This window comes from Mus musculus, chromosome 3 (genome assembly GCF_000001635.26).
Source record: "Mus musculus strain C57BL/6J chromosome 3, GRCm38.p6 C57BL/6J".
In the NCBI taxonomy this organism is placed as follows: domain Eukaryota; kingdom Metazoa; phylum Chordata; class Mammalia; order Rodentia; family Muridae; genus Mus; species Mus musculus.
The window spans coordinates 6,953,660-6,963,592 of record NC_000069.6 but is presented as its reverse complement, the minus strand read 5'-3'; positions in this window follow the sequence as shown (position 1 = coordinate 6,963,592).

The window sequence follows — 9,933 nt, the reverse complement described above, 5'->3', positions numbered from 1 at the left end:
ATGCTTTCTTTCATCCATTGTATATTTTTGGCATCTTTGTCAAAAATCAAGTATGCATAAGTGTGTGTTTTTATTTTTAGGTCTTTAATTCAATTCCATTGATCAACATGTCAGTCTCTGTAACAACATACCATGCAGTTTTTATCACTATTGCTCTGTAAGTTTTACTACAGAGTAGTAGTGATAAAAACCTCATGGTTTTGTATCATTTTCTTGATGGAGGAGGGCCCAGTTCACTGTAGACAGTGCCATCCTTGGCTAGGTGGTACTGGTTGTATAAGAATACAAGTTACAGAAGGCAAGCCACTATATATTTTCCCCCAGGTCTTGAAATCCTGCTTCCAGATTCCAGCTCTGAGCTTCTGCCTTGGTTTTTCTGGTGTACAGTTAAATTGTGTTATGCCAAAAGGTTTAGATTTTTAAAAATGAGAATCAAGACAGTGACTATGAGCTTAATTCAAATACCATTGAAGACAGTGTTTCATAATTTAAACTTAAATAATTGTTTATGTATAAACCAGAGAGAACAAAGCAAATTAGTAGACATTACCCAAACTGGTGTACTTTCACATTTGAACTAATTATTGGCTGATTGTATTATTATTATCAAGTTTATAATTGCAGTTTTTTCCCGTTTTAATACAATATTATTTCATCCATGAAAGTATATTTCTAACCTGTATTTATTCAGTTTTGTTCATATTTCTACCTTCAATGCCTCTTAAAGATACGAGCATTCCTCTTCACTCCAAAGCATATAGAAATCATTTATGGTACTTAGTTTATGATCTACTTAGTGTATCATTTGCTACATTTTTCTGATTCTACTGTTCCATTTTCTTTTGAAATTTTTATTAGATATTTTCTTTATTTACATTTCAAATGTTATTCCCTTTCCTGGTTTCCCCTCTGAAATCCTCCTATCCCACCCTCTCCCCCTGATCAGCCACCCACCTACTCCTGCTTCCCTGTCCTGGTATTCTCATATACTGGTGCATCGATCCTTCACAGGACCAAGGGCCTCTCCTTTCATTAATGTCCAGCAAGGCCATTCTCTGCTACATATGCAGCTAGAGCCATGGGTCCCTCCATGTGTTCTCTTCAGTTGGTGGTTTAGTTACTGGGGGCTCTGAGGTTATTGGTTGGTTCATATGGTTGTTCCTTCTATGGGGCTGCAAACTCCTTCAGCTCCTTTGGTCCTTTCTCTAGCTCCTCCACTGGGGACCCTGTGCTCAGTCCAATCTTTAGGTGTGAGCATCCACCTCTGTATTTGTCAGGCACTGGCAGGGCCTCTCAGGAGACAGCTATATCAGGATCCTGTCAGCAAGCATTTGTTGACATCCACAATAGTGTCTAGGTTTGGAATCATTTTTAAGTATTATATTTTATTTATATTTATATCATTGGCATTTTATTTCACATATAAAACTATAATGTGCATTTAAATACTTTTTTCTGTTTATGTTTTATTCGGGAATATAGTTAAAAAAACAACTTGATTCTTTTGAAGTATTTTTGTCAATATTATAAATGTAAACAAAATAGAGTTTAGTCTAGAGAGAACTGGGATCTAATTCTAAGGCTAGACACACGAATATCCCTTCTAACTGGTGAGGCTTGTATTAAATTATAGCAAATTGTATTTGCATGCTTTTTTAAATGAAGCATTTATAAAAATTTCTCCCAATAATTGTAGTACTTAACATTTTCATATATTTTACCCATAAGAAATTCATTTCAGTGTTAAAATGAGTAAACTGAATTTGTTTTTTATGGATTAGCAGTCAGTTCTAGCTTTAATACCAGTATTTCCAGAATTATATGTAGATGTTATGCCACTGGCTTTTAGAGTTTGTCATTATTATTAACAGTCTTATAATGCCCATTGCCTTTTACAAGTTTAGGTCCAATATGTAAAATCCTTGGCTATGGATGTTTTTATCACTTTCAGTTGTTAAAGATAGGAGTATACATCAAGTTTGTATTATCCAGTCTTAGCAAGAAGCCAGATTTTACCTATTATAAATCACTTATTGATGACCCTCCTCTCCATACTCATGTGCCCTATTTAATTCCTCCTTAAAACTACGTATTTATACTAAGTAGTTTTGAACATTATTTCTTGACCAAAATATATTTCTAATTATACTGATTATAAAGATATTCCTTTATTATTCTCTTTTATTATATACTGACTCCTCTATTTTCTTGAAAATTAAAGAAAGTGTATTTCAACAGTGAAAACAACAGAAATTAAATGAAAATCACCTTAGTGCCAGAAATGTATGTCACATTATCGATCTTTTATTTTGTTTGTTGAAATTCTACCAGAGGTGACTAAAATTTCACCTTCAAGTAAATTGAATGAAAGCAAAGAATGCTGATTTGATTGAAATTATTGTGCAACTTAGTGTACTGGAACTTATTAGACGATTGCTCACAAAATCACCTTTCCTTGCCTCAATAAAAGCAGAGATTTGATGGTTTCTTCCTCCTAGTTTAAGAATAGAGACAGAGTGCAGTGGTTACCAACAAGCAATTTTTCAAACATTGGTCCTATAGTGAAGAGAGCATGTGCTCATCAGCACATAGATCTTAACTTCTCAGTCTTAGAAAAAATGGACAAAAGTAAAATTCTAGTAGTGGACACTAGCAGCTCCTTCTTCATCTGTGGTAAATAATAGCCTTGAAATCCCTCTTCCTATTACACACTGCATATATGGCAATCTTATCACTCCTAAGAGTCGACAATTTGGAGTGACCAATTCTCTCATCAAAATTACAGATTTTTATGATATATTGACAAAAACATCCCGACAAACCATAACTGTTGACAATTTTACAGAGAATAATACTAGGCAGATGGTAAGCATAGAGATTTTTTAAATCAATTTAATTGCCAATAATGAAAGGTTGCAACATGTATTATATATTAGGGAATAAATTCACAAGTATAAACTTATCTATATAGCTGTAAATGTAAAGTGTATGTCTATAATCAAAGCCGACTCTCTCTCTCTCTCTCTCTCTCTGTGTGTGTGTGTGTGTGTGTGTGTGTGTGTGTGTGTGTGTGTGTTCTAGATCGTTGCTTTTGTTTGTATGGAAAATAACACAAAATCTTGTTTCACTGGGATTTTACCTCCTTGCTCTCTCAAAGTTGGAGTCTGCTACTATTCTATCTGTGCATCAGAGTAGAATGTACCTATGTGCTGTGATGATAGTCACTGTAAACAAATATTTATACAGTTGAGATCAGAGATAGAAAAATGTCAGAACCAAGTCTAGCTCAGGTTATAACAGCTTGTGAAATACTTGAATCATATTTTGGAACCTTTGAAGGAATTCAAGTTAGAGATTAGCAGAGAGCAGACTCAGTTCTGCCCATAATCCTCTTTATCTGTCTTCTATCTAACAAAATGAAAACTTTAAAGCCCAAGGGACAAATAGAGTGTGAAGCACCTTCTCTCACATTTCAGGGAAAATCAAGACTGATGTGTATGCTGAAAATGGCTACTTATACTATTATTACTTTTGCTGTCAGTTGCAGAAATATGAAATAAAGCCCTACATGGTAATCACTGCTGGGCTCATTAGGAGATATAACATCAGTAAATTAACCAGTGTAATAATATTCTGATGATAGAGAATGAAATACTGTTCATAGAAGGTAAATTTATGTAAAAACAAATGACTGTATTATCTAGAAGTTTATTAAATTACTGACAATTGAACAGTCAGTCCTTACTGAAGTAAAACTGATGTGACTGGGAAAACAGGTAGCAGACTGTCAGTGAGGTGTGAAGTGTAAAGCAATGGTGAGCAGGTGGGAGTGACAGACTGCATGCTTGTCCTGTCAGAGAGGTGTGCTGAGCCTGGGCAGGAGCTTTATTCTCATGTAACAGTGCTCTAGCAAGAAAGACGGACAGCATGCTAATTAGAAGACTCAAATTCATAACGCTGAAATTCATTCTTTGAAAATAGAGAAATTTGAGATATCAAGTCAGTAGGATAGATCTAACATATGATATAAATTCATCTTCTTACTTTATATAAAGAATCATAGGATCTGAAATGTACCAGTAAGTAGGAAGTTAATGAACAGATCTAAACTGCCCAACTTGTATAAAATGTGTGGAGGAGAGACATGTAATATAGAATTTAAAGAGAAATCATACTTGACTTTAAAAGTGAAATATAGCTGGGCAAAGACGGTCCAGCAGTTAAGAGCATTGACTGTTCTTCAAAAGGTCCTGAGTTAAATTCCTTTTTTTTTTTTTTTTTTTTTTTTTTTTTTTTTTTTTTTTTTTTTTTGAGACTAGACTGTGTAGGTGAGACTGAGTTCAATTCCTAGCACCAACATGGTGGCTCACAACCATCTGTAATGGCATCTGATACTTTCTTCTGGTGTGTCGGAAGGCAGCTACAGTGTGATCATATAAAATAAACAAATAAATCTTAAAAAGTCAAGCATGAAATCTCCATGAGGTGATTAAACATTATCACTATTATTATTGTTATATATGAGGACTGAACTATCACCCTATGTTGATGTTTCATAACAAGCAAAATATATTTTGGAAGGTAAGATAATCTTTCAGAGTACTGAGCATAGAATTCCAGTTGTATATCTTCTTAAAATTCCCTCAGAAACAGATAAATGAAGACTTTTTTTCTTCATGGAATGGTAAACAGGAGTCATCACATATAACTCTCAGTGGGAGAAGAACCACTGTACCATGGCTTCAGCCACTTAAGCAATCTAAGAAACATTAAAAGTGTTTGATACATGAAACAATGATATACATTTTCTTACATGCAGTTTATCCAGGATTTGGTCTATTATACAATGTTCAAAAGAAAGACAACAAGCATAAAACAACCTATACTAGACCAGTCACCAATCAGTAAATTGCCAACTTGGGATAGCATTCAATATCCAAATAGTAGAAAACAGTACTACTTAATAAGGAGTAGGTAAGAACAGGTAGAATCAAAACAGTAGGGAAGCACAAAGTTCAAATTTCATGTGCTTCCTGGAGCCAATGAAGGAAATGAAGGAATGATTTAAAACAAATCATAAAACAAATAATAGATAGAAGTTAAGTTCTTACTCTTATGCTCAGAAAACCAAAGTGTGGTGAAATAAACCAAATGGTTTAAGCATACGAAGGAAGTAATTCAGCAGATGTCAATAAGCAGTGCATTTATTAGATTGGTTTTTCTTAATATGTTTTCCAGATGTTTTGTGGAATAATTGTTGACACGATAATCTGCACGGGCATGTTAACACTAAAGTCAACCGAAGGTTCAAAACAATTGTACATAGTGCAAAGATTCAGTGGGTCAAGTTATAATATTAAAGCTAAGATTGGAAACACTCAGATTAAGACCAAACTACCAGTTCCTTAAGAACATGAAAAAAAGAGAATCAAACAGAACAAAGAAGGAGAGAAGGGATAAGAGTATACTTCTGCAGATATACAGACAAACCAAACAATAATGGTGGGATAGACAGGGTTTTGGTGATGGGAAATGGAAACCTTGCCACCTTGCTTGCTTTTCATTGGAAAATATAAGCAATATCACTTGGCATAATGAATTTCTGTGCCACATGAAGTGATGTGACAAAGCATCATCCATTATGACACCTTGGTTGTGCGGTGCTTCTCGGTGCCTTTTGAGAATCTGGTGTGAGCATCGATTCAGTAATGGCATCGCAAAACTACGAGCACTGATTCTGAAGTCTTGTTTTTTTTTTTTTTTTTTTTTTTTTTTTTTTTTTTTTTTTTTTTTTTTTTTCTGTAGACCAAGCTGCCCTCTAACTCAGAGATCCGCCTGCCTCTATGTCCTGAGTGCTGGGATTAAAGGTGTGTGCCACCACGCCCAGCTGATTCTGAAGTCTTAGTTGTCTCGTGGCGGCCTCCCTGTCAATTCCATTGCTCCATTAGTCAAATCTGTGAATGAGGATGGTTTGTGTGCCTTATGTAGCAAGCCTCTTACTTTTCTATAACATATCATTTCTATATTTTACAAGTTTTTTACTGCATTATATTTTAAATAGTATACATATTTTGACCATACTTTATACTTTACAAATTCTTTGAAAAAATTAAATGAATTTAATTTATCTCATTGTGGGATACATTTTATTACTTTTTAGCAGAAAATGAAAGTTTCTTTCAGCCTCCCTAAAATCAGTGTTGCCCTTTAAAACCCAAAATAATGGCAGTAAAATTATTCTTAACATTATGAATTTCCATATTCATTAAAGTTATCTTTATTTTAGTTGTGGATATCCAGAGAAATATATATTTATTTAAATCCAATTTAAAGATTAGAAAAGATAATTATATTCCATAGTTTAAAAGTTTATTTAAGTTAAATAATGTGTGAGGTTTATAAAAACATCTTGACCAGGCATATGTCACATATAAAAAGTAAGTATACCAATAATCTTTAAGCTAGTTTTAGCTAGCTGAAATCAGACATTATAATAAATATTTAACAAATGATCTTTGACTCATTTTAGATCATAATTATAACAGTAATGAAGTTTTTGTAAAACATGAAAATGATCATAAAAGATTATGGAATGTACAAACTTTATCTTTGGTATAGAAAATTTTTACATTGGTCACACAAATATATTTTTTCTAAAAATAAAATTAATTCTAATCATACAATGCATATTATATTATATTGATTTTGTATTTTTCTTTAATAAGTTACAAAAAAATCAATGAAGTGATTTGAATCCCTCAAGAGACTGGAAGCCCCAGGGAGTTTAGAGGTCATGTGGGGTAGGGGGAGGAGACATCCACATGGAGATGGAGAGGGGTGAGGAGGAGCTGTGAGATGTGGAGCAGTCAGTGGATGGATGGGGAGGGGCTGGGAATGGAATATGGAGTGAAAGAAATGAATTATAAATAAAATTTAAATTTAAAAAAATCCAATACTATGTCTTTTAACTTTTGGCAAGAAAAACGATTTTTATTATCTGTGATTCTTTTCAAATTTCTTTGTTTTCTAGAGATGTTTCTTTTGGGAATGGGCCCCATTATTGTTTGTCAAATGCACAGTGGTCTTATCTATCTATTTCACCAACAAAAACAGTATTCTATTTACACACACACACACACACACACACACACACACACACACACACATATATATACACACACACTCATACATACACATGTTACAGTAATATCAAAGAAAAGGAGACTATTAAACTAAGTGTATACATGGAAGGAGTCTGAGGAGGACAACTGGGAGGCTGGGAGGCTCTGGCAGGAGGAAAGACTGAGGGAAAGTGAAGCTATTCTATTTTAATTAAAAACATAAAATTAAAAATAAATAAAACATTGAAAAATTGTGGTAAGGAAACAATACATTCCACACTAGTCAAATTACAACACTTTTCTTATATATTCATTTCAGACTATCCATGGATGATCCTAATACAGAATTATAATATCAAGTGGATACTACTTAACTTCATGTTACTGTCTTTGGTTTATCATCTTTTTTTCAAAAATATTTTCAAAATTCAACATACTCAGATTAGAGTTTGGCGCAGAGATGGAAGGAACGACCATCCAGAGACTGCCCCACTTGGGATCCACCCATAAACCACCACCAAACCCAGACACTATGGCAGATGCCAACAAGAGCCTGCTGACAGGACCCTGATATAGCTGTCTCACACGAGGCTCTGCCAGTGCCTGGCAAAAACAGAAGTGGATGCTCACAGTCATCCATTGGTTGGAGCATAACGTCCTCAATGAAGAAGCCAGAGAAATACCCAGGAAGCTGAAGGGGACTAAAGCCCCATAGTAGGAACATCAAAAAGGAAATAACCAGTACCCCAGAGCTCCTTGGGACTAAACCACCAACCAAAGAAAACACATAGTGAGACTCATGGCTCCAGCTACATAGGTAGCAGAGGATGGCCTTGTAGGCCATCAAGGGGAGGAGAGGCCCTTGGTCATGTGAAGGCTCTAGGCCCCAGGATAGGGGAATGAAAGGACCAGGAATGGGAGTAGGTAGGTTGGGAGCAGGGGGAGTAGGCGAGGGAATAGGGGATTTTCAGAGGGGAAACTAGGTAAGGGGATAACATTTGAAATGTAAATAAGAAAATATCACTTTGCCCCTTCTTAGAATTGGGAACAAAACACCCATGGGAGGAGTTACAGAGACAAAGTCTGGAGCTGAGATGAAAGGATGAACAATCTAGAGACTGCCATACCCGGGGATCCATCCCATAATCACCCTCCAAACGCTGACACCATTGCATACACTAGCAAGATTTTGCTGAAAGGACCCTGATATAGCTGTCTCTTGTGAGGCTATGCTGGGGCCTAGCAAACACAGAAGTGGAGTCTAACAGTCAGCTATTAGATGGATCACAGGGCCCCCAATGGAGGAGCTAGAGAAAGTACCCAAGGAGCTAAAGGGATCTGCAACTCTATAGGTGGAACAACAACATGAACTAACCAGTATCCCAACTGTCTCTAGTTGTATATGTATCAGAAGATGACCTAGTTAGCCATCAGTGAAACGAGAGGCCCATTGGTCTTGCAGACTTTATATGCCTCAGTACAGAGAAATGCCAGGGCCAAGAAGTGGGAGTGGGTGGGTAGGGGAATGAGTGGGGGGGGGAGAGAGCATGGGGGCGACTTTTGGGATAGCATTGGAAATGTAAAGAAAGAAAATACCTAATTAAAAAATTTTCAACATACTCATTTTTCCAAAAAATTTAAAATTCAACATTATATTGTCTGTAGAGTTCAAAGGAACTTATATTTTTCCTCTGTAAACTACGTATAAACTATATGTCAAGCACTGGAGATTAAAATATAATAAGAATCAAATTATAGTTTTATTTTCTCTGCCCCAATATGCGCCTTCAATCCCCGAGCCTTGGGATATATCAGCTAGGACTGGCACCGCATACCACTTGCTCCCTGCAGTTTGATTTGTTATGTTATTTCTTTAATCATCTTTATCTGTTGCAAGGACCTGTGTTTTTGAGGAGTGAAATATATACTCATTTACTGGATATTGAATCCAAAGTGGTTAACCTAGACATTATGAACATATAAGTAATACATGCAGAGTGAGCATGTTATGTTTATATATTTAGAGTATACACAGGAAAACACACAAATACACACAACGAAGAGGGTAGAGGTTATGAATTGGAGAGAAAGCAAGGGAGAGTGCACAGGAAACATTTGAAGGAGGAAGAGAAATGAGTAAACTATGTAGTTATATTTTAATTAAAAATAAACATTTAAATTAAAAACATAAGTCAAGGGTTATTTATATTAAGGTGCTTCCAGAGTGTCATGAGAAGGATAAATAAAAAGACCAATTCTTATTGGCTTTGTGGAATTAGCCACACACCCAATCAACAAGTATAATGAAGTCATTTCATTTTCCAGTAGATGAATTTGTACTTAAAATGTACAGTTATATTTTTCTTGTTATCACTTACAATATAATCTACTACAACCACAAAGGAGAGTGGTATGGTTATCTGGATAGTGAATAGTCAAAGAAGTACTGCATGAAGCTGACTTATTAAGGTTTAAGAGCATTCAGGAAAAAAGAAAAACAAAAGTGTGATCAAATATTAATGTTGTAATGCTTCCATAGTTAATTTACTTTATCAAGAAGCATCCATTCATGTCAACAATTTTCATCAATGATTGGAAATTATATATTCAGTACTGAGATTTCAAGAAGATTAGTAATTTGGTTCATTCAGAAATTTAGAGTATTGTGTTAGCACTGTAGATCTCATTGTTGGAAACAAAATAGGTAGACTCATCCAAGTCATTAATTACTATTTGTCACCAAGGTGAACAGAAATTTTCTTATGTACAGGTCAATTGTGGGCCACAGCGATTTATTATTTTCATCAATGAC